This window comes from Pezoporus occidentalis, unplaced genomic scaffold (genome assembly GCF_034315485.1).
Source record: "Pezoporus occidentalis ecotype Australia unplaced genomic scaffold, CSIRO_AGI_Poc_V1 ctg55, whole genome shotgun sequence".
NCBI classification, from domain to species: Eukaryota; Metazoa; Chordata; class Aves; order Psittaciformes; family Psittacidae; genus Pezoporus; species Pezoporus occidentalis.
Window position 1 is genome coordinate 1,421,160 of NW_026915888.1, and position 26,039 is coordinate 1,447,198.

The window sequence follows — 26,039 nt, forward strand, 5'->3', positions numbered from 1 at the left end:
TCACTCTGCATAGAAATCAAAGATGAGTGTTGAGTTTTAAATTCAATGTACAAAACGAATAGAAGAATTTGTTCATGTTCTAATGCAGCTCAAGGTCTTGCAATTCCAAGGTGTGTGGGAGGAAATGAATCCACCAAGAGAGGAGGAAACCAGCTTAGAAGTGGGAACAAAGCTCTGGAAGAGAAACTGCAGAAGATCCAGAATTCACCCTGGCCAAAGCAATCAGAACCTGCTAAATAAAATTCCTGCTACAGGGAAGTTTATGGAAGGTGGGCAGTGCTTTGATTCCATAGGGAGTAGAGATAATTTCAAGAAATTATGCCTGTGGCCAGGGATATATACAGAACTAAATGTCAAAGTCCACGCAGAAAACAGTACATGGGGTAGCATACTGTGCCATGTATTTGAGCCAATGCCTGGAAAGCAAAGCAATAATGGCAAAAGCTTATATAATTCCATATGCCCTAGAAGAGCATGTGCTGCATCAAAAACCATGACTGTCATTAGCAGCTCAGAAAGATTCTTCATAGAAGCAGCAGATGGACTATTTGCCTGAGAGGAGCTGAGATGTAGTAATTTAGGTTGGGTTTGGGTGTACAAGCCAATGGAATGCCCAAAATAGTATTCTTAGGATAAAAAAAAAAGTAGAAAGAAAAATAAACCAAACAGAATAAAGTGAGTGCGGCTCAGGGCGTTTTAGTGAGGAGCTCACACATTCTCTTAAGAGGGTTAATCAAATCTGCAGGGACATGAGAAAAGCTACAGATTACATTTGCCTCAAGGGAAAATAAGCTGATTGTTTGATTCCTGCTCTTGACGATGCCAAGTCACTGCAAAAGGAAAGAAACCAAACTAAGTAAGGAGGAGATGCAAGTGTCTTCCGGGGGGATAGAGGAGGTATTGCAGAACACAGAAAAACCTATGAAAGTTCCTTTTCCTTTAAGGCAGAGATTTAAAAAAAGGACAAGCTAAAAATCAACAGATGTGCTTATTACTTTATCCCAAGGGAAGTATTCCCTTGAGATGGGAAAACGTAGAACTTTTCCTTATGATTAGAGTCAAAGTAACCGCATAAACTTTTCACCAAGGGGCAGAAGTCCTTGAAACAATACACCTTTCTTCCTCGTGCACCATCATCCTCTGCAGGTCTGTAGGGAGGGAAACAAAATATAAGCAGACAAGATGACTTCTGAGACTTTGCAGATTGTTAGATCACTCCTTGAAGTCTTCCCAACCCTATGCTTTTGATTCCTCATTCTTGTATGTTCAACATCTCTTCCAGGAAAGATCTTTTTCCATCCTTCCTGAGGTGGGGTTTTTGGTGGAAAAAATAACTTTCTTTTGATGAAACAAAAGACATGGAGGGCAAACCCACACTACTGATATAAAATTTCCAGGCAGCTTTGGGCATAATGAGAGCTACCAAACTTAAAGGACCCACTGTTGCCTAAATCTTGGAAAATAAACTGTTGATTAATTTGGTATTACTGCAAATATAATTAAGTAGATTTCATGCAGTAGAAACAATAAATGAGACAATGAGAGAAGCTAATAGAGTCAGGAAGATCATCTGCTGACACCATGAATATATTCCTCCAACACAAAAAAGGACAGAATAAGAATTTCTTGAATTAATCAACTTCAGAAAGGTATTTAATATTACTTCTGAAGGTTACGATGGAGATGGAATTTAACTCTGCATCACAGTTTAATCCAGACATTTCTGTTTGCAGGTAAGAGAGCTGTATTGCACATGTAAGTACAAGTTAGCCCAGCTGAAAACCAGATGGTCTGTCTTACAGAGCACAGGCTGCTCACGCCAACACCTCTAAGAACAGTTCTGCTCTGTCTTGACCCAGTTTTGATCTGGCAAATCTATTTTAACTTGTCAACCATGCCAAACTTACACTGATTTTGAGTCTGGGACTCAAAATAACAGAAAGTAAACCAAGCTTGCCATAGATATTTTTTCAGACAGACTAGTCAGTTCTTTGAACTCTGGAGACCATTATGTCTGCAAAAACGTAATAGCAATATGCTCACGTAGAAAGGAATTTTTCACCTCAGTCAAAGGTTTAACATTTTTTTTAAGTACTTTAGTGTCCTGGGTTCAGCAGTAGCAGTCATTTTTCTCCTTGGTAGCTGGTGCAGTGCAGTGTTTTGACTTTTGGCCTGGGAACAGAGCTGATAACAATGATGTTTTGGTCTGGCCAAGGACTTTGTGAGCCTCATGCTCTGCCAGGGAGGAGGGGAAGCCAGGAGGAAGCAGAGATAGGACAGCTGACCTAAACTGACCAAAGAGGTATTCCATACCACAGCACGTCATTCCCAGGATGTAATGGAGAGCTACCCGGGAGGGCTGGGAGACTGCAGGGTTGGAGGAGGCATCGGTCGGTGCTTGGTCGGGCTGGGGGGGGTGAGTTATCGGTTGGCTGGTGGTGAGGTGTTGTATTCTCTTCCCTTGTTATTTCCTCTATCATTATTATTGGTGGTAACAGCAGTGATTTGTGTTATACCTTAGTTACTAAACTGTTCTTATCTCAACCCGTGGGAGTTGCATTCTTTTCGATTCTCCTCTCTGTCCCTCCGGGAGTAGGGGGAGGGCAAAAAAAGAGGGAGAAAAGGGGAGGGGGAGTGAGTGAACAAGCTGTCTGGCTGTGTTTAACCCATGATATTTAGGATCCTAAAGTCAGCTCAAACTGAGGGTAGACAACTTATTACCATTGCCAGAGGATCTGGCAAATAACCTGCTGAGAAGATTATTTTCCCTCGTCTACAAGCACAGGATTCTTGGTTGCAGACACACACGCTGGAGCATTTGACAGAAGCACAACTGAGAAAAGTGCTGAGCTTGGTTATATATGAGTTTTTCTAAATCCACATCACAAAACCAGCCTGTCTGACCTCAGGTGAAGTACAAACTGCAAGTTCCAAAGCTACAGCTGAGATCCCCCTGAAGAAAGAAATTAATGCTATTAGCATAAGTCAGGTCTGCATGTTCCTGGCCCAGGCACTTTTAAAAATGAGATTATTAAACGGTTAAAGGGGCAAAGATAGTGATCCCCCAAGGCTTCATAGAAAGTGTGTGAAGATATACACAAAGGTGACTTTAGACATTGAGAAGTCTAAGAAAAGGTCTGAATCCTGGCTTCAAATGAAGCATGAGCTATTAAATATTGTCACCTAGGCCAGCAATAGAGACCACACTGAGTGAAAGAGCACATTAAGAGACAATCACCATTGCACTGATGTCACATAAAAAGAATTGCCTGTCCTCTGCTATCCTCTCCAATAAAAGGATTTAACAACAATGACTAGAAACAGCTATATCATAGTTACATTGCTCTCTGTCTCTCTCAGCCGCTTTCCTAAAGGATATACAATTAAATAGACAATCCTGTGTCTCAATATATTCTTCTAGATATGTAAATACTGACAAGCCTAATAGGCTGCTTATTATGTGTGATTTTTAAGCCGTTAATTTGAAATGCATCTTTGGACTCCTGACCACTCATCATTTATAGTCCAAAGTGTTGCTGGAAGAAAGTGTGAAAAGAACAAAGAACCTGCTCAGACAGACTGAAGCTGTTTCCAGACTTCACATTAAAATTAACAACTAGTTTTAGCAAAACATAGACCATCACTTGCTGCTGGTTTTTTTCCAACAGAAAACTGAAAACGTGCTGCCTGGATGTTCAAAACTAAAGCTGCATTCATCAGAGACACAGAGCGAAAAAGGCATAAGAAGGTATAAAACCAGCAATGTGGTTTGGGTTCCACATTTTTCTCACAGCTCATGCTCAAGACTTAGAGCTCTGTCTCCAAGTCTCTGAAAGGATATAAGGGCACCAAAACCTGAGTCTTTCTGGCTTACTGTGATAATTCTATTTTCCTTATTAGGGATGACTGCAAATTGTTGTGTTCCCTGTGAAATACAAGGAGTATATAATTAAGACCAGATGTTTACATCCAGGTTTATGGCTAATAAATACACAGTGACAGGGAAGCATGTGAAGTACAATTGCGCAAGAGAAAAATGTTTTTTAAGGTCATACGGAAAAGCACCAAGTAATGAATTTTCCTCAACTGGGTAATAAAAATACAACTCCTTCCCTCTTTAAAAAAAAATAAATACAAACCATCCTTTCAACCAGTGGGACACATGTAACAGAGATACACTGTCATCACAGCATAAGACCATGTGTTATCACGGACAAACCATGACTTTCAGCATTTATAAATAAAGAGAAGGAATAAAATGAGATAAAATACACAGAATAAGCAAAATTTCTGCTGAGATAATTGAATGATTACTCAAAAACACTAAGAATTTTATTTTAAACAGGATGTCTAGAAGGGCAACTAGACCAAGGCCAAAGGTTAGTCAAGCATTAGAGACAGTGAGAAGTGCCTGGTGAGCAGACAAGCAAAAAGAAGCAAGTCTGAATGTTAGAAGTGTCTTATTTAACCCTTTTTCAATTTCCTTGTAAAAGGAATGCACAGCCTAGTACTGAAGTCTATATAAGACACTAAATGTGGAAGGATCAGTAGGAAATGAAATACGAAGAAGTTGCAATCTGAAGTTTTACACTGATGAAGGCAAACAGAAAAAAACCTCCGAAAACCTCAAGAATATGGAGTGTTTTTTTTTAATTTTACGAAAAAAAAAAAAGTCCTTTGGGAAAATGATACATAATTTATATTCTCTACTCATTTAAGCAACTTGTGCACTTCTAAAACACAAAGTACAGATTCTTGGAAGTGCCTTTGATTAAAGTTCCTCACATCAGCTGTGTGTTACAACACGGATACTAGATTCTTTGATGGAGACTAACAGAGCATAAGCAAAAATAATTCAGAGGAGATGTCAACAAATTAACACCTTCTCTGGATCCTGTTAGAAATTTCGAATTAAAGTCATATTACAGATTTAGTTTAGAAAACCATCTTGCAGAAGTGTGAGATAATGAAAATGAATCAATTCATATTCTCTTGGGCTCAGTTTTTGGAGTTTTAAGACATGTCATAATTCCACGGAAGTGAAGAAGGGCCTGGTGGTGGTACCAGACAACAATTATTCCAAGACCTAGGCCTACAGTAACCACAGAAAAATCACTTCATTCTCTCTTGCACTGGTGTAGCAGGGCCTGGGGAAGGATAGAGACAGGAGAGACTCTGGCTTAATAAATACAGAATGAATATAAATAAGTATTGCCTAGCACTAAGATCTAATAGACTGTGCAGTGAACTCCCAAAGGATACATTGCTTGAGACTTAAGAACAGGGTGATTAAGGCATTGGGTAATATACCTAGGCAAGCTACCCCACAGTGGCACAGGAATGGTCTAGAAGACAAAACATGTAACTTCTAACAACTTCAAGGCATGGAATTCCATTCCCAGCAGCCTTTCAGAAAAGTCCAGAGAGGCAAGGTTATTTCCTACGTACATAAAATTCATGTATGGGAATCAGAAATTCCTGTATTCAGCATATAAATACACACAGTCGTGTGATCTTAATACAGGCTATAAATAAACAGTGACAGAGATGCTTAAGTTACACACACAGTAGCTGACAAGGTATTGCCTTCAACAGTTCTGAATGCAAAACAGGAGATGGCTGCTCGGTATTATATTCTTTTCGATTTTTTATTTTTTTCTATATTCTTTAAGGGTTGAACTACTTTTGCAATTTATTTCCTCCTAGCATTAAACAGTACCAAGGGTGAATTTACATCTGAACCTTAATCTAAATGGACTTTCTCAGCAATTAAAATGTGTGTTTAAAATAAAAAGTTTTAATATTTTGACATTCAAAAGACAAGTAAAGGTTTTCACTGATTATAAGTAGAAAGAGGAAATAATGTATTATTCAAGCTCCAGAGCTTGCTTAATGCAAGATCAATTTTGTTAAGTGTTGCTTAGCAATGGATTATGAGTGCAGGTGCTGAATATTAATGCGGGATGGGTATGGCAGCAATGCCTGTGAAAGTACACTTTAAGAAGGAAAGGATTTTCCCAGTGAATCACAATGCATACCTGCAGAGTTCCATAAACAAAGAGAGCTCGCATCTCCTCTTGCACCACTTATTGGTTACCAAGCCACATAGCAGGAACTTTTAGATCATCTTTGTTGTTTTCCAGGTATGTACCCAAAATGTTGAGCGTCTGCTCAGCCAAAACCCAAAACCTGAGGCAGCAGCAAAACTTTACAATAGCATGGTATTAAGTCAAAGCAATGGGACCAGGTTTGGGTAAATAGTTTTCCAGAGGATGTGAAACTTTCTTGTGATATTGAGGATTTACAATCTGCAACATCGAGTTGTTTATATCTGTCATATATCTAAGACTTTCATCTTCTCATAGACAGTTGTGGCTAGTTCACCCTTATAATCAGAGCAAAGACCTTACTGCTTGGCATTTAGCTGCTTTTGTTGTTGCTATAAAAGAAAGTACCCATCACCTTATGCAGAAAAATCCTGTCTCCTATTTTACCCTGTGTTTTATTTTCATATGGTCTGTAGAAGAGATAACAAGCGCGACAGGCTACGCTGTGAGAATGATGGACTACGGGAAAGAAACAGAAGGGTAAGAGCAATGGAGCCAAAGATATGTTTTGCGCCTGAAATAGAATTTTTAAGGTGGGTTTACTTTGATTAAGATTCCTTGCCCAAACTGCCTCATGCATCTAAAGACAGTCTACTCTGACAACACTTTAACAAAGCGCTAACAATGCTGCTTTGTTCTAAATATATACCCCTCTATATTTAAGGTTGAAGAACAGTGTTTAATGTAGATTGGAACTTTTAACAACAGCTTTAGCAAACCCTAAAGATGACAGAATGCCATTTTGACCTTTAACATGGGATATATTCTGTTGCTTTACTTCAATTTCTTGATTTTTTTAATGGAATTGAAACAGAAGAAACATTTTTATGCTATACTATCATTAAAAACTCCTGCATGTTCATTCTAAACCCTGATTTTGTTGTATAACATTTTTCTGTCACTTCACTGACTCAATCATAAAGGATGAAGCTCACTAAAATCTTTGTTCTGGAAGTTATCAAATTTCCTAGCATCTGTCTACATGACATTTTGGGGACTTTGATGTTATTTTTTCTATGTCTATCTCTGCTAAAGATGTAAATTTATGAGAAAGTACTTATTTGACTCTACTTTCCATGCAACTTGGGAAATACTACTTGCGTATTTTTCTCCCCTCAGACTCAGCTTTATTTACTACATCTCATTTTCTTTAAATGTGGCTTTAAATGAAGTACAGATTGGTTTTGCGTATGCCTTTGGGGAACTGAGGAGAAAAATCTATGTGTATGTAGATGTGTGATTGTTGATCCTCAGACCACTTTCAACTAATAATTAGACCGTAAACTTTTCAGGGCAAGGGCAGCTTTATGCTCTACATCTGTTGCAGCAATGGGATCCAGTAGCTGACTGCTATCTTCAGCCATAACATTAAAAATAATTACTGGTGTTTATTTTATAACATCAACCAGGGATTTCAGAGTTCATACATAAAATATGAGATAGTCCTTGCCAAAGCCCTAATAGCAGAAGTGAGTACAGCAATAATCATGACCTTGTAAGTAAACTTAGAGGCAACTTCTGTTTTCTGTCTTTTGGATATTTCTTATTTTCCTTTAGAGCTCTTGCCATCTTTGTAGTAACTTTGTTCCTTAGCAGGAGGGAGAAGTACTTGCCCTTTTATTTCAGAAACATTTTACTAAGGTTGAATATCAGAGAAGCATGATACAAGATCTTAACCCAACCATTAGTGACTTCTTTCTTCCAAGTTCAGCTGACAGCTTAAATGTTAAGTAACTCGCACTCAGAAATACAATAAAAGCCTTCAGAGACAGCTTCAGAGAAACCTTATTCCTCAAGATCAGGATGTTCTGACTCCTCAGGTCTCAGATAAGTGGCAGAAAACCTGCCAGCCTGTTTATTCATGCAGTTTTCTTGATTGGCAAACCCTAGATAACATTTATTTTCTCTTCCATTCTCATGAGCTTACATATGGGTCTTCTCTTTTGTTTTAAAGAAAGCTGCTTTCATTCACAGTTACTTTCGAGATTTACCTTCAATTGAAGTCCTTGCTTAGGTTATGATTTCCTTTTGTCTTATATCACAGGAAGAAAGTGGAATGCTGTGTCAGTCTACAATACAAGAGTGAAAATTTTGCTAAGGAACTGGCTACAGTGGGCATGTTCAGGGCTCTCTAATGAATGAGTTAGATATGTTCAGCTGTGTCCAAGGCTTGCAAGGGTAGGTACTTGAATAATTCTTTCATGAAAGGTTATTTTGGTGCAGGCAACATGGTCCACGCAACAACTGTTGTCTGCAATAACCAACAGGAGCCCAAGTTTCATGATCTTGCTTCCTCCCTGCCACGTGTAAGGTACTCAAAGCATCTTGTGACTTTCTTCACTGCATTCCCTGCACACTCACAGCACACAACTGTGTATTCACCCAGCACTTATCAAGCACCTCCCATACCCACATATGCACTAACTTCCTGAATGACAAAGCTTTTCTGTGAAATGAACAACTCCCTGAACCACTGTTCCTATCTTCAAAATTCAGCTGTGCTGCATAGTTTAGTATTCCCCATCTCCTGTCTTCAGCCCCAACAATAATTGCTGTGATGTAGCTATGGATGATAAATCTAATGAAAATGGGTCAAAGCAATTGCTGAATGTAAGTATGGGCAGGGCTGTGCATTTACAAAGAAAAGCGGTCAGGCCTGACTCTAGAATTCATGTTTACAGTGTACAATCTTATTCATGAAAACAGCCTGCCTGAAGTCACTAAAGTCTTTATCATAAATATTGCTCACTAGACATGAATATGAATAGCAGGTTCCAAAATGATGTGATTATTCTCCTCGATAAAATTTTCCTGGAAATGTATCTAGGTAGCTGAGATAGGGTGAAAAAATCAATCTCTGAAGCAAGAAAATGCTGCAATGACCTTTAATTATGTGCCAAGTTAAGACTGTGTCACATTGAATTTGCACATAATCAGACTAGATTGCAAAATCTAGCCCATTATTCAGTCTATAGTCTATAACAATTATGTTTAGGATTTGATCCCGGTATATTAGATACATCTATTTCATGGCATGCATTGACCACAGAGGACAAGAACATGGCTTTCACTTCATTACAGAGAGATGCCAGGATTCCCTCATCCCAGTCTGTGCTTTGATGGCTTTTCAGTCATTGCTGTAACTGTGTGTACAAGCAACTCGAGGAACTGGCTTAAGGCATTAACAATTCAACTCTGCTGTATTTGCATAGAAGGCAAACCAAATTCTCTTCCCTTTCATGCATTCTTTCTATGAACTGTGCTTGAAGGAAAAAGTCTTATTTACATTTGTGTATGTTTTCCTTTTTTTCCTGTATCAGGACTGTAAGCTGGTTGTCACTGCCGTTTCTCACCCCCAAAGCAGTGTTCTATTTTATCTGATGAATTCTGATGTCACATATGTTGCTGCATCAAATGCCCTTCCACTAACATGTAAAGGCCATACGTAATAGTTTTTGGCTGTTTTTTTCACTTTTTGTCTTTTCAGATGGAGAATCACACATGTATTTTGTTAGCCAACTCTTTTTAAATTTCCTATCGTTTACACGGTTGGAGTGTCCGTTTCTATGTGTATACATCAGACCTAGCAGCAGAAACAGGTGTACTTTGCACAGAAATTGAGGAAGCTTTTGAGTCCTCTGGTGGAGGCAGATCCAGTGTCAGACTGGCTAATGAGAAAAGGTGTCTAATTACCCACATAAATCACATACGATATGCTGGCACACCTGCCTTATGTCAGAGCAGAGATACAGCCTTTTCCTCAATCATGTCCAAATCTACAGTGGTTCTTTAACAGCAAGGAGGAAGTATTAAGTAATCCTTCACCAAGTCATCGTGTCTTCATCAAAGCTTCAAGAGAAGGGAACAAGCTAAATCCCAGCAACACTGTTTAGTGGAAAGGCTTTTATAAATCAGATCCACCACTGTGCAAATACAGGTCCGGTAACTTACAACTGACCCTTGAACTAATGAGGGCTAATTCAGGAAAAAACTCTCCTCTACTACAAGAATGCTTTTTCTGTTAAAGGATGAGGTTTAGGAGACTCTCATTACCCCTGCGCAATGCTGCTGCTGAAGGAAAAGGTGCAAGCAACTAGGCTGGCTGCTTACAGCGAGAAAAAAAGTGCTTCCTCTCTTGAAGTGCACAAGCCATCTATTATTCTATTATTCCAGGCTGGATCATCAGCTAGTGTAAGAAGACACCATGCATAATTAAAATCAATAGTGGTATGTTGATTTACTTCTGCTAAGAATCTAGTTCTCTACTTCAAGTGTCCAAATCCTAGGTAGAACTAGGAGGTAATTTAGATAAGAAACACCAACTATACTAAAAGCTGACAACTGATTTCTGGGGAAAGATATGCAGAGCTTTCCTAAAGGATGGCTCACAAGGTGTGGGATGATAGAAATGCTCTATTGCTTATAAGAATCTGTTTCCTTAGAAAGTAAGTGAATCAAGAGGAGGGAACATGATGAAACTTAGTGATAGGCAAAATTCAGAAAGGTAAAATTAAAAGGAATAAGAGTAAATATTTCCAGTGGCTACAGTAAGTGAACACGGAATAGTCTTGCTAAGGATAATGGTAAAGATATGCAGCCACAATACCATGAAACGAGATGCAGACGAGTCTGAAAATATTCCATCTACACTCAAGTTTAATGGGATTTTTTTGCCTTCCTTTTATCATGTGGGAGTTTAATGTGATACAGTATTTTACTTACATTATATTATGCTAAGCAGTAAGAACAGATGATAATCTGTTGAAAGGGCATTGATCTGTTTTTTCTTGGATTCTTTTACAGACCAAGTGTGTGGTTAAGCTATGTGGCCCTAGAGAGGACACAGAGATAAGTATTGCCTAATGCCCATTAATCTCCCTTTGTATAGCTGCTTCATCGCCATTGTTAAACAAGGTGAATTATTAGAAGGTGAGGGGGCACACTGTCTTGTACTAAATGGAGGGGTGTAAACCCAGTAGCAGGATTCTTTCAGCAGACATCCAAAATGTTGAACTGTATTTGTTCGAAAGCTTGAGCAGAACATACAACAGTCTGAATTTCAGGGAATGGTGCAGGTGCTGAGGAAAGGGAAGGAAAAGTCTTAGCATTTGCTTATGTATCTCCAACAGCGCCCTACCATTCCGGTAGGGAGAAAACACAGACAGAGTGTACTATCTCTCCTCAAGCCCATGGCTCCCTGCTGCTACTTCTCCTCAGAATGAAACCTGGATTAGAGTGATAAAGAAGAGGATATAAAGCCACAGAAGCATTGTAATTAAACAGTTGAAGCGGCACGGTCTGAACGGCTGTGGCAACTGTGTTTTCATGCTGGCAAGCATGGAGTTAAACAGAAAGGACCAATTATAGAGATGGGCAAAAGTTTGAAGGAAAAAAAGCTTAAAAACATAAATTGAGATTGTGCTGGAAGTGGTGAGATAAAAGCAAGATGAGCACTGGGCTATATAAATGCAGCAGTTACTTGAAACAGAATGCCTGAGAGTGATTTATTAAAATTGGGCTTTTATTATAAAAAGCGGGGGCTTATTTAATGAGTATTCCTCCTAAAGACTCGAAGTGTCCTCTGTCCATGCAGCCTGCATTCCAAGAACTGTTGCTATGGGCTGAACTCAATTTAGCACATGCTTTTTGGGTGGTGAGTGGATGTGAAAAGGATTCAGCAACACAAATCTGGCTGTGTTCTGAATGGGAAATGAACTTCTGTGAAAGATCTTGCAAACGTCAACTACAGCTGCACAATCCTGATAGAGCCAGACAAGAGAGGATGACCTATTTGCGTCTAGCTGAACTTTGCATTCGTCTTTTGATCACAAGCAATGAAACCTGCAGCAATACACCCGATAAGAAGATGTAAGGGAGTGAGACCCTCTATATTTTGTCATCTTTATATGCTATTTAACCTAGGATTTTAACTTAAAGAGTTTTCTCTTACCAAAATGTTTAACAGCAGAAAATACTGTATGCTTAGGAAATTTTTAATCATTAGTATGATCAAGAAAAGTTTGAACACTGCAGGCAGAAGGTTAGAAAGGCCATGGATTGTAATGCAAATTTCATTGTTCAGATACTCAGAAAGAGACATCATTTCTCTAAAAAGGAAAAAAAACCAAAACAGATCCCATCATTATCTGGATAAGTGGCACAACACAGGATCATGAACAAGACAGTTTGCAAAAGTGCCTGTCATCTGTTTGCTCTAAGTATTTGTGTCCTCCAGTATTTTTTGTGTGTTCCTTTGACAGGAGATAATACTGTTCTATTGCCTTATATGCAGATTGCAGATTATTATTATTGCAGATATTCCACCCCTAACCATTCTGTGATTAAGATCCAGGTTTAAAGAGCATGTTTACTGAAATGCCTCATGCTGAACATAATCTGACAGCATCTGATGACGTTCTAGCTCTAATTCAAATCTCTCCCCAGTAGAGAAGTTCTGAGACCTATCATAAATGGCACCATTTCAGTCAAAACATCACTACAGGAAAGACAGGGCAGGATCTTTTATATGGGTCCAGTGCACAAGATACACCATAGCAGGGTTTCAAAAGATGCTCTTTATGCAGTCTGTCATTAACAAAGCAAACACCAGGTCTGGTATTGTCTAGAACCACCTGTTAAAATAATTAAAGTAAAAATTGAGTTGTTTAAGTATTTTTGTCAATGATTCAGATTTAATTTTTAGACTTCCAGGTATTTTCATCACCGTTTGCTCCTTTCCCCTCATACAGGAGCTCTCAGTACATATATCACATCTTCCCTTTGTCAGAAGGTGCACCTAGTTCACCTAATAAGGCAACAAAAGACTGTCTGAGGCTTTTTTCTCACCATTCTGGTTATTATTTACTTAGTCAGTAGGGTCTGGTGCTTATTGACATTACAGTCTCTTTTTGACCTCAGGCCCACATTCTAATCAACTCTTGTTATGGTCAAATAAGCGGCTAGAGGCAGTTCCTCCTAAAATTCATTGGTTTTAGATCAGTTTCTATATAAGCAAAGCTCCTGCATCAGCACTCACAGGAAGATTATTTCAGCAGCTAAGTTGTTATGGAGCTGGTGTATTGCTTCCTCATCAAGTGTCACAAATTCAGAATTACTGCATTGGCCAAAAGAGTCAGGTAGGAAACTAAGAGTGCTGCAGAGCTTGCTTAGCTTGCTTCATCAGGCCCTGTACCACTCTTGAACCTGACTCTCACCCTGGAGCTATCAGGTAGTTTTCCCCAGCTTTTACCTTGAACAGATGAAATTCTCCTGTCCAATTACTCCAGCATTTATGAGATGTCCCGTATGGAATGAGCCCCAAAGAGTACAACATAACACACTATCTGAAATCAACAAGTATCAACATTAAAGCAGTATACAACCAAAGACCTGTATATATATATTTTGGAGACCTCATAGCAGCCTTCCAGTATCTGAAGGGGGGCTATAGGGATGCTGGGGAGGGACTCTTCATTAGGGACTGCAGTGACAGGACAAGGGGTAACGGGTTAGAACCGAAAGAGGGGAAGTTTAGATTGGATGTAAGGAGGAAATTCTTTCCTGTTAGGGTGGTGAGGCACTGGAATGGGTTTCCCAGGGAGGTTGTGAATGCTCCATCCCTGGCAGTGTTCAAGGCCAGGTTGGACGAGGCCTTGGGTGCCATGGTTTAGTGTGAGGTGTCCCTGCCCATGGCAGGGGGGTTGGAACTGGATGATTTTAAGGTCCTTTCCAACCCTAACTATTCTATGATTCTATGAGACTGCATGCACTATTCACTTTTCCCTTCTCCTCAGAGCAGTGCAGAGATTCTTTCCCTTGTGGGCTTTCTAGCTTGATCTTTTAATCTTTTCTGTGCCAAGTCCTATAAAACACAGTCTGGATCCGCTGCATTGTCTAAGTCAAATTGTTTTCATAAGTCACCCATCAGCTCATAAGTATTTTTGTTAGCTATTCAAGGTAGTCGCATTCATGATCATTAAAACAGCATTCTGTGTAATAACCGCATTATGTTGTCATAATCTGTTATACTTTTGAGCATACACCCATCTCAGAGTTAACATACCTGAAGATATTGTCTGTAAGGCAGGTACATCTCAGTGTTTAGACCAGTAAAGAGGCTCTTAAATTTGGTACTTGTGTCTTCTTATGCATGAAATTGTACTGAATTTCTCTCATATACATATAACAAGGAGAACAAACACATTCACTGGAATTTTAAGTAACTGCATTCACTAAAGTTAACTTATGGAAATCAAACCCACACAGCACTGGGGAAAAAGTCAAATTCTGAGAATTTCAAATCAAAAGAAGATCCCTGTATTAGGATTCTGCTGGAAGAATTCAGTTGTGAGAACAGAACAAAGAAGCTCCTGCCTGAGAAAACAAGTGGCACAAAAGCATTTTGCAAGATAATTTGGTCACCCAGAAGCAGACTTTTACCTGAATCAGAATGGTTTACTGCACATGTATTAAAGCACAGCCTAGATGCCAGCTCAGAAATGTCCATGTTAAGAAACAGAAGGGCATGAGATAATGAAGTGAAGGTCAGCAAGTTGAACCTCTAAGAAGTAGGCAGAAGACAGCAATCAATTGTAGCAAAAGCAGAGTGAGAGGAGTTAGGGAAGCCTGGCTTGGACCCTCCCAACAAGAGGGACAACATAAAAGAAAGGAAATAAACCTTCCAAGTGTCATGCAGGGAGATCACTGACTGAAAGCGCCATTTGCTTTTCACATAACTCAGTGCACAAGTACATGAGGTGGCTTAAAGAGAAAGGATGTGTCGTTAGTAGGTATGAGCATCAGTGAACAAGCTTGGTACTATCTGTACCTGTGACCTGAGCCTCTGATCTGGCTTTTATGGCTCTCCTGACGCACCTTTCCTGAGCCCAACAATCCAGAGAGAGCTAGCCATGCCAACTGTGGACTTGGGACTTCCCTCCCAGCTGAGCTTGGTGTCACACTATAGAACTGTTACTCTTCTTCTCTTTGAGCTCAAAGTCAACACAAGGATCTTAATTCATCCGTCATTTAACCAACCCTTTCTGACTTGTGGTTACTGGGACCCACTGAACAGTCTTGAGTGAGATGTAGTGGAATGAGACAGCCTGCAGGACTCATTCATGCTACACAGACACCAAGCCTACAAATTACCCAAAGGCTCTGGCTCACTCTGACTCTAGAAGCAGCAAACTGAAATGATATGAGATAGGATATGGTTACCAAAGGGTGGAAAGGGATAAAGGTGGAGGATAAAAGAGGACACATGTCTGAACTAAAATGTACAAGGAAGGTGTATCCTTTAATCTCTAAGCTTTGTTTTTCCTGTGTGTAGCATGGAAATAACCATGTCAATGATAGGCAAAGCTGCTGGGAGCATGCACATTCTGTTCCATGGCAGCTTTCAAGATTAGACAGTTTTATTTCACAGTAAGCAGAAACAGGACCAAAGCCCTGTAAAAGCTATGATGAAAAAAGCAGTGTCAAAGTATTCAGTTGCTGATCAAAACCTGAATGTTTCACCTGTGGACAGTATATAAATGCAGTTTTCCAGTAGGGCTTGTCTTTTTTGTAAGTGACTATTAAATTCCTGGCTTCTTTAATCACAGTATAGGTTGGGTTTTTCTCTTTTCTCCTATAGTACACAATAATCTGTTGGAAGAGGAACCCATATCTTTCCCTTGGCATCTCAGGGTGATCAGGTTTCCCTTAGAGCTATTTTTCCTTCCCATAGCACAGCTCTCCCTCCATTCTGTACTATGCAGGGTTTCTGTCATGTATAGATGTTGTTTTCTACATGGATTCTTTTAACAGAACATGGTTTGCCACACTGGGACAGGTTACTCAGCACCCGTGTGCACAGCCATGAGAACCAGTGAATTTACTTATCCATTCTATATACGTGTCTGCAGCGTGGCACAGCAGGCAGTATATTCCTAGCTATGGGGTAGCAAAGGTGCTTTGAAATAGGAGCCACCTGCAGGGTCATGGTGTGAACTGACCTGGTACCTGCTGGAAAGCTTGAAGCAAAGGAAGGAATTGCAGAGTCTCGGTAGTGCAAACAAGCCAGTTGTTTCCTCAGGAATGTGCAAATCTTGATTAGGAAAAGAAAGCAATCAGGCAGTGCACCCACAGTTAACAGGCTCTGGCTATTTGGAAAGTTATAAATATTCTTGGGCAGTTTCAAAAGCACAAGAAGTTTTGCTTTGTTAGGGTTACTGTTGTGCACATATTGCAAAGGCATCAAAAAGAAAGTGGCCTGGTATGGTTTCTTAGAGCTGAATTATTTACATGAAAGGCTTGTGATTATTAGATCCTTACTCTATAATCAAAAGACTCTTTACAGTGTTATGAAACAAAATGCTTTCACAGAGTGTATAAGTCATTCCTGTATTTTATCTTTATACCCCATCTCCTTTAATCTCATAGCATGATGTGGACATCAGACGAATCTACAAGCTTTTTAGTTCTGAAGAAACAGTGCCTAGAAAAAAATATCTGTCTGTGATGATGTGCATATTAGAAGAAGAAAGATATACTGATGTAGAACTTTTTGACCATTTCCCTTGTTTTGCAACTATTTCGTCTCCATTTCTAAAGAGTGATATAACACAGTACAGAAATATAACTTGAACCTGTGTTAGCTGAACTAACAAAGTTAGTTTTTCATCTAGTATTCCTTGACATACTTCCCAAAAGTATAGCACAGATGAGTTGTACAGCTGAAGGCTGATGGTCATCATTAGAACAGCAGCATTTTGATCATAGAATCATAGAATAGTTAGGATTGGAAAGGACCTTAAGATCATCCAGTTCCAACCCCCCTGCCATGGGCAGGGATACTTCACACTAAACCACACCACCCAAAGCTTCGTCTAAGCTGGCCTTGAACACTGCGAGGGATGGAGCAATCACAACCTCCCTGGGAAACCCATTCCAGTGCCTCACCACCCTAATGGGAAAGAACTTCTTCCTTACATCCAATCTAAACTTCCCCTCTTTCAGTTTTAACCCGTTACCCCTTGTCCTGTCACTACAGTCCCTAATGAAGAGTCCCTCCCCACCATCATCGTGATGACTGATCCTCATTTGACATCAGTCCAAATACTCAGAGAAATGTGGCAAACATTAAAAAACATCAACCTAAAGCATTTGGTTTTCAACTAACTTATGTGATCAGAAATCAGAGAGAGGTTCTGAGAAGCAAACTGAGAGTCCTTAGCTTGCTCCTAGGATGTGACACCCAAATCTGTAGGACTTTGCATCATCTTGGTTTGTATTTTACAATATTTTCCTCCTCCTCATGCACCATTGTAAGGTCTCTTATTCTGCAATATTCACAGTACTGCATAGTTCACATGCAGACTGAATGTGAGCAAATCCAAACCATAAACTAGAAGAAGGAATTTGACCATCCAAACACTTGACCTTCTGAAATGAAATCTCTTTGGCTGGAGTACTGGAAGCTCAGAATATACTCACTTTCAAGGCACAGCTTTTGATGGCTTTACATAGAGCCTGCATGCAGATGTAGAGGTTTAGTCTTCATGAAGGAACATGTCTGAATTCTCAGGTGGCACAGCCTGTATCTTAGAGAATCTCCTACTGTTGGTCAGTGTCTGAAAGTTTATTGTATGGCTACCCAGAAGCAGAGCTGAATTATCTTCTTTTTTAATGTAGAGTAATAATACATTGAGGTTTTTCTGAATCTTGGAAGCTGTCAGAAAACCCTTTCACACTTGGTCAAAACAAATCATTTTATGCAGGATAGCTAAGACGTATAGTGTGAGTACTCAGAAGTTTTGCTTTTGTTTTAGCCTTTTGTCACAAGATGTGACAATTTACTATAGAACATTTACTTGAGTATTAAACAGATACATTTGTTGTGACAAACAGTATAGGGAAGCTTTTGTTAAACTGGGACACCCCTATGTTGGAGTGTTGTGGTTTGGGAGTTTTTAAAGCATTTTCTGAGCTTTCTGAATTGAATGAAAGTCTGCTTTGTTCCTCGCCTGCAGAGTCATACGGCTGTAGATCTTGTTTGCACATTTGTCATCTTATATATGACAACTGCAAAGAGTTTTTTAATATCTAATGAATCATATCGTGAGTGATGGCTCTGATGAATTACCAGGAAGTTGAGTTTCTGAATATGTAAAGGAACAGGATGGAATGTCTTCTGTCATATATGTTTGCAGGGGCGATTGCTCAGTGGCTGTTTCCAGGTTTTGTCTGCAGGTATTTGCATTTTAAGGAAGTGAGTGTCCACCATCAGTCAACATGTCAGCTGCAGCAAGAAATATTTGTATGCATTGTTTTGTGGTGATAACTAAAGGGAACATTTGGGATTGCATTTATTTAAAATTGTCTTCTGTTGAAGGGAATGTTGACAACTGCTTTGGATGCAGCCAGGCTAACGTTATGGTGCTCAGAATGTCACAAGTTTCATTCACGTTGCAATCACGGCAAGTGCTTAGTAGAACAGGAGGGTGTTATATTCTCTGCCAGTGTCCTGGGTTCAGCCTGTCCTGTCTGCCTGGTTTTAAACCACGACAGCCAGCAAAGGTGAAGGCACCAATAAAATAATTTCCCTGGTCCAAAAGACAATCGAAAACCTTTCCTGAATAGTAGCACTTCCAATGCCGAGATATTTCTGCTCACTCCTTTCACAGTGAATGAAATGGTCCCTTTCTATGTAGCTGAACCACTGACTGGTTACTAACAAGGGAAAGCAATTTTCACATCCTGGTTCTTTCATGGGTACAGAGGTAACTCCTTAACATTTCTATTCATCTTATATTTAATTTTCTTCTGTCAGAAACAGAAGCTCAACACAGTTTGGAATTTTAACATTTTAACATGTTCTGAAAAACTGTTATCACCAGTTTAATGGGTTTCGCTGTAGAAGGTCTCAAACAGGCAAAGAGACTATTAAGACTGAGCATAAAGACTGTTTTTCATTCCTCCAACAGTATGATTCACTTCAAACTCATGTTTGAGACTCCCTGAAACAGCATTTCATAAGTTGGTTTATCTTTGAGGAATAAAAGCTACTTGTTACTAAGCTGCCCTTCAAGAAGAAGAAAAGAATTAAATGGGCTGTGCTAAAACAGAAAGACATTTGAATTTAAAGAGTCCATTTTAGCCTTAAAAGCCTTCAGACTCCAACATTTTGCTTGCCATTCTCAGAAAAATCTAGGGTTACTGCAGCAGGTGTCTGCTTCAACACATAACCTCTATTATCAGTGGGAGAACCATAGTTAACTTCAGTGTGAAAAGGATCCCACCTTCTTCAGTAACCAACTTGCTGAAAGAGAGGGGTGAAAAAACTGAGGAGTTATTCTTGCTATATTTCAGCCTCGTTCGATGTTTTAAGTAGAACTACCTGTTCCTTGGCATAAGTGCAATCTGCCATATCTCATCTGAGTCCCAGACAGCGTATCTGCATTTGCAATGTAAGGTGGGCTTATGGTAAGCTTTGTTGACTTACAGTAGGCTTCTTGTAGCAGACAGTCATCTGGATCAGGCAGCTGGAACTCTCCAGTTGCCTACTTGAGGAGTCACTTGAACTCATTTGAATGAAGTTTTTACATTCCTCCCTGCACATGTGGTAATAAAAACGGAAACAGAAGGATATAGATCTAATTTTCCAAAAATTCCTTTTCATGCACCTTGTAAATCTGAATTCAGCAAGCAGAGTGATTCTGAATGCTACAGCATGGATAACAGATCTCAAACACCTCAAAAGCTTGCAACTGGGATGCCTGTGGCTGAGTCAAGCACATTCTTTCTCTTTCCTATTACAATAGAAATATAATAGCTCACCAATGGATACATATCCAGAGGTTAAACTAAAATTCTCAAGTTTACCTGGGGCATCCCACTGAAGTAATCATCCCAATGTGTTAGTTAACTTTGCTTAGTACCATTAAAGAACTATATAGTTTCTGTTCATCCACGGAATCAAGACTATTTTTTACTTATTTGACTACAAAGGCTCATGCAATGACTCCCCAGAGATGTTTTATGGGAGGGACTGGTCTAGATGAAGATATCCCTGCTCATCGCAGGAGGGTTGGTCTAGATGATCTTTGAAGGTCCTTCACAACCCAAACTATGCTATGATTCTATGACTCAAACAAATTAATCTTAGCCAGGTGGTTTAGATTGGACCAATGTTTATTTTGGGGACAATAAAGCAAAGAAACATGAATTTGGACTCAGAAAAGAGATTAGGATTCTGCTTTTGGACCTGAAGCATTTGTTCCCTTTATACAGGCAAAAAGTTTGAGCCTAACTTAGTGAGACTCAGATATTATTGGTGAGCTTTTCTGCTCTCAGCAGCACATACAAACACTAAGTTGTGAAATATTGCTCTTCCTTCCCTATCCAGCTCCTTCATACCAGAAAAAAAGCATAATTAATCAAGTATCTGTCTTTGTATACAGAACCCATTATCATCTTTAGGAATAATTACTCCCCTAGAAGTGATTTTGTAAATAGTAATATGTGTTACTTGGCAAATAGATGTGCTGTCTCAGCAAATTTATTCCAAGCAACAGCAACCCAAGAAAGAACTGCAGGTATCTGTCAGTCAGCCAAGGACAAGCGAAAAACACATAAATGATAAACAGTGCCTATAGCATGTTTTAATACACCATCACTGCTTAATCTGAAAGCCTGCTAAGTTTCATATAGAATATTCAAATTTCAAAATACAGTAAGAAGTCTGTGTTAGGTACTAGAAGTCTATCAAGTAGGAATCAAACAAGTATGGTCATTATGGTCAATTCAGACAAAGCAAATGGAAATGCTCAAGCTTACATGCTTTGAACCAGTCTCCTGGAGAGCATCTTCAGGTACACGCTTAGGAAGATGCTTCGCTTTACATCTTCAGCAGATCTGAGACTGGAATACCAGGAAAAGTCAGGTTTCATAATGCAAATGTCTGTAAGTTGTTATAGTAATTCAGTCCATCCAAAATGGGAAAACAGCCCCTGCTGTTCATTGCAAGACTCTCACGATTCCCAAATGAAGCACTGATCAGACCATCAATAGCCCTCCTGGTATTTTGCCCGTCAACCAAACACTAGGTGAAAGACTGGACATCAGCTGCTGCACAGACCAGATCAGAAAGCAAGGTCCAGTTTGCGTGGGTGTGACTTTACCAATCCTGAAAGTGCAGAATCTTGATTAGCTCTGGAATTTGATGGTCTCTTCCTCTTTGAGAAAATACCATGGGATTTAGATCTGAATGTTTCGTTTTGCACCTTTCTGTCTTTTCGAGGTAGGCTTTATTACTCCTGGGTTTGTGTTTCTTTGTTGAAGATTTAGGATTTTAGATTTTGTTCCTGTTCACATGGCTGGAAACACTCTAGCTAATTATTTTTGAAAGAAGCTTTTCTGCTTCACCTCTTTTAAATGGACTTTCTAGAAAAAAAAAAAGGAATGCAAAATAAAAAAGAGCAAATACTGGGGATCCAATCTGGCTCCTGTTTGTCAGCAATCTGTCTCATTTGTATAGAAGGCTAGAGGAGACAGTAATAATCCAATCTACCCCCCTTCCTCCCCTGCAAAAGTGGCTAAAAACCACTGCAAAAGAAGGAATGATTGGTGGGAAATCCATTAATCTATTTTAAGAAAGGAAGAGATAGGGTAACACTGAATAGTCAACAAAACAGAAGTCAAATTGAAACAGTTCCCTGGAGGTTCTATTGAAAAGTTTCCTTCAGATAATACTCCTCAAAGACCCATTTTACTCTGTAAATACAAGAACGTTTCACCTCTTCCTGTATCGCTGGGATGCATCTATAACTGTCAAGGCCATGACTGCAATAGAATTTACCCAGACCTGCGCTGGGTTAATGCCAAGTAGCTCAGGTGCCGGTAGCAATCCAGCTGGGAGAATAGGGCTAGATACTAAATTCTTCATGATATTACAGCTGGTACAGACTCCCACAATACCACAGCCAGCCCACTTCTGGTATTACAGCTACAGTTAACACTAGTCTGACCATACTGCAGCCCAGACTTTGTATTTTAGGTAGATCTATGTGGGAGAAGGACACATCCAGGAATGCAGACCTGCTTAGGGCATCTGCCTGTGTGGAGACACCACATCTGTGTGGCTTGCAGAGCTGTGGTTATCTGTTAGTCTCCCTTGTGCCAGTTATTTCAGCTCTGATCCAATTCTTACTGAGAAATAGGAAGGCTTATTACTGATTGCAATGGGGAAAAGTGAAGATAAGTTTTACAAGTTTAAAGATTTCTAAGGAATGTTTTCCTCGCTAACCTATTTACCCTGCTCAAAGTGCAGGGGAATTAGTGGAGTTCTCTGTGTTGCCTTCAGGTGGGATCTTTTATGAAGCTGAACTTGATGGGATATCAAAGCCAAATCTGGATAGCTTTTCACAGGTGAGAGGTAGCACCCTTCTCCAAAGATGAGAACACCTGGGAAAGTCCAAGCTCGATGACATGTTAACTAATGACCTTCTAACAATGGCAACATGCTGAAGAAAAAGCCAGGGAAAGTAAACAGATTATGGCTGAATATTTTTGCATCAGTCAAAACAGCAGATACAAGAGCTTTATGCTCAACACGACTTTACACATCAACTAGTCTTTGCTGGGAAAATGACAACAATGTCATTTCAATAAAGCAGAACACTCATTAGTACCTTAGCACCATGATATTTACCTACCAAGTCAGAAGGCAAGCTTAAAGTAGGGATTATTTGGAAATAGCTGAGCTGAAATAGTGTCTCTTTTATTACCTCCACGACAGGACTTCCTGTTCTGCACAGACGGCTTTGTCAGTTCCACTCTAACAGAGCTTTTCTTCCAGCTCTGCAGCAACCCATCTGCCAGGGTTATTGTACTTTTGTCACAACGAAAATAATGTTTCTTTTCCCAGGCACAGCAACAGATAACTATTTTTTAAAGCTAGCTCCTCATTTTTAATTATAATGTATTTCCTAACCTAACACCCTGGAAAAGCTGCAGGAGTAATGAAAGATAATGCAGCTTTATATGCAGCGAGTGTAAATACACATTATTCACTCTTAAGAAGCAAACAAAAGTCAAAAAAATTACATTGAAAAGCAAACAATGGCTCTTCTTAATAAATCTATGTCTTCTTCAGCAAGGAATATTGTGTTTATTAGAAAATCACAGTTCTCAAGTAAAAAGGGATGTCTCACACAATTCCTTTTGTTCCACATTTTGCCTCTGTTATAGCCTCATAAGAAAATACTTGAATAATTTAATGGGATTTTTTTTTCACATTGTGTACTTACTTTTCAAAAAGAGCATAAAACAGGGTAACAGTAAAGTCAAAATAACATCACATACACCATCTGGAACATCAAATTCCAGAATTTGGAAGCTTTAACAAAACTATTTGCCCTGCTGCAATCTGTGGAAAACACCACCAAAAAAATGATCCAGTTACAGAAAGATCATGAGACAGACCTCATTCCAGGGGTTCCAACACCACATAGTCTGCAATGGAAAACCCTTTAGGTCCTTTCCCACTCTGGTTGTGTGCCCATGCAAACCAGCCCTGTGAGGATCCCAAAGAGTCCCAAAGCCACCTTCTGCTGATGGATGGTATTGAACTGCCTGTAGGAATACCCTTGTAACAAAGCCAACTTTTAGTCATTCACAAATACTCATTTTGTACATTTAAAGCCTTGTCCAAATCTGTAGAGCTTGGTAGTCCCAAATCTGGCCCCCTCTAGTCCTTGCTCCCTTTACTTCCAGGGCCTTAATTTCACTTTCTGCTAGCGATAAGAAACAGTGACTATTTCAGATGGGATCCAGCCTGGGGATGCAAAAGCCTCTCTTCACAGTTTTCCAGCACTCAGACCTTTAAATTCACTTAACAAATAACTGCATGGCCTTACTACCAGCTCTCCCCCTTCTTCCTGGGAAGCTATTTTAGATGCTGTTTCTAATTGCCTCCTTCAGCATAAGTGAAAGGTGTAATTAGATGTTCATCCCTGAGCTGTAGCCACGCAGGCTGTGTGTTTTGCAGCATATACCCTGGCAGGAATGGTCTCCCCTGGACATTAGTCAAAGTATTATTATTAGTTATTAGTCAAAGTATAACTCCTTGCTATCTCTTGATGACTAGAGAGGTTATGTAGCGTGTAGAGAATCTGATCTAAACATCTACATTAATTAATTCCCTAAAGCAGCTGTGCACAGAGAAAACAATCTCATAGTACACTGGGAAGAAAGAAAAGCCCAGTTATATAAAATACGTTTCCTTAAATTTACCACTCAAACATGCAACTGCAACTTATCAATTGCATTTCTAGCGGTTTGAATTTGCAATAAAGGACTTTTAAGACATAGAAACAAATTAATATACTTTCCAACTACCCAAATCTCAACTGACACACGCCCTCTGGGTAGGATGAGACCCCAGTCACCATGACCTAGTATTTTGTGCAGGAAGTAATTCTGATGGGTGTTTTATGCTGCTCAGGCACTCTCCTCATTAAACAACTGGAAAAACAGGTTCATATCCCAGCTATACACCAGCCACCTGAGAGGGCAAGTTTTTCAGGTTGATGAAAAAATGACAAGTGACCTGAAAAGCTTCCTTCCAGTGATTCTCCTCTATAACAATAGCCTCAAAGCAGAGAGCCATAGGTACTACAGTGCTGGCAAAGGGACGTATAACATACGCCTCATTTGCAAACAAAACCAATCTTTAGTCAGCCAGTCACCTTTAGCAGGTAATTTATAAACTAACTTGATATGACAGTTGAAATATTGCTCTCAATTTTCTGCAGTGTCTTCAGCATTTCTGATCAACCAAGGTAAATCTTGATGGCAGAAAAATAGAGACCATCCTTGCTGAGATCTGTACTTCTATTTCATCCTTCATACTGGGTTGGTCAATAATGGAAGAGGTGATTCGCCTTCAGTTGGCTCAGTTCTTTTGAGCTGTATTCCTAGGAACAACTCTGTGCACTTAAATCTCACGATTTGTGTGAGCAAGAACCAAAGTACTACAAAATGCAGGTTTTTTTCTAGGGTGACAATACAGGTATTGGATCCTTGTGCAACATTATGATATTTACTGTATGTGAAAACTATGTTTTCATATACTGCTCCTGAACTACTGCAATTCAAAACTCTATTTGACACAGACCTTAATTAGTCTATAATATTAGTATAAATGTCTATAAAATATAAATATATAGATAAAATATATATTTATATATATAAAATATAAATATCTATAAAATCAGAATCTTAATCAGACTATAATATTGGTATCTGTATGCTCTCCCTTCTGAACTGGTTTACTGACTGAGCTCCTTATTTATTAATATGCTTGAGAAGGACAGGACTTCCCCACTTTAAAGACAAAAAATGACTGAGAGAGTGAGACACTAGGAATCAGATTATGGAAGTTTTTACACTTGCAAAGAAAGGAGCCTAATAGGGATTTTCATGAATACTTAAGAAACTTCTTTGATTCCTAGGGGACTTAAATCCATTTCTCTGGGGACATCTCTGCAGGAGCTCATCTGAGCTCTTTCTTCCCTCTGGCCAGCAAGATGAGAGGCTGCTGAGGGTCAGAAGCCAGGCTGCTACTCTAAGCACAGCACTCTGCCCCCGCTGAGAGCCAGGATATATCTCTTTAGTCTCAGCTTCAAAGCTAGCCTGTATTTGGGTCTGCCTGAACCCTGTGGGTAGATGCTCCCTAAATCCTTGTCACTGAGCCACCCACTTATAACCAAGCTCTGAAGTGAGCCTTCCACAGCTGAAAACCCAGAGAGACATCTCTGTAGACTGCAACATGCAGAGAATAACTTGACCCTTAGGTCTTCTACCTCTAGCTAATTGTAAGTCTGTCACATACCACAGTGTTTTAATGTAAGGTTTCAGTGCTCTATTCAAAAAACAGAAACATTCTGT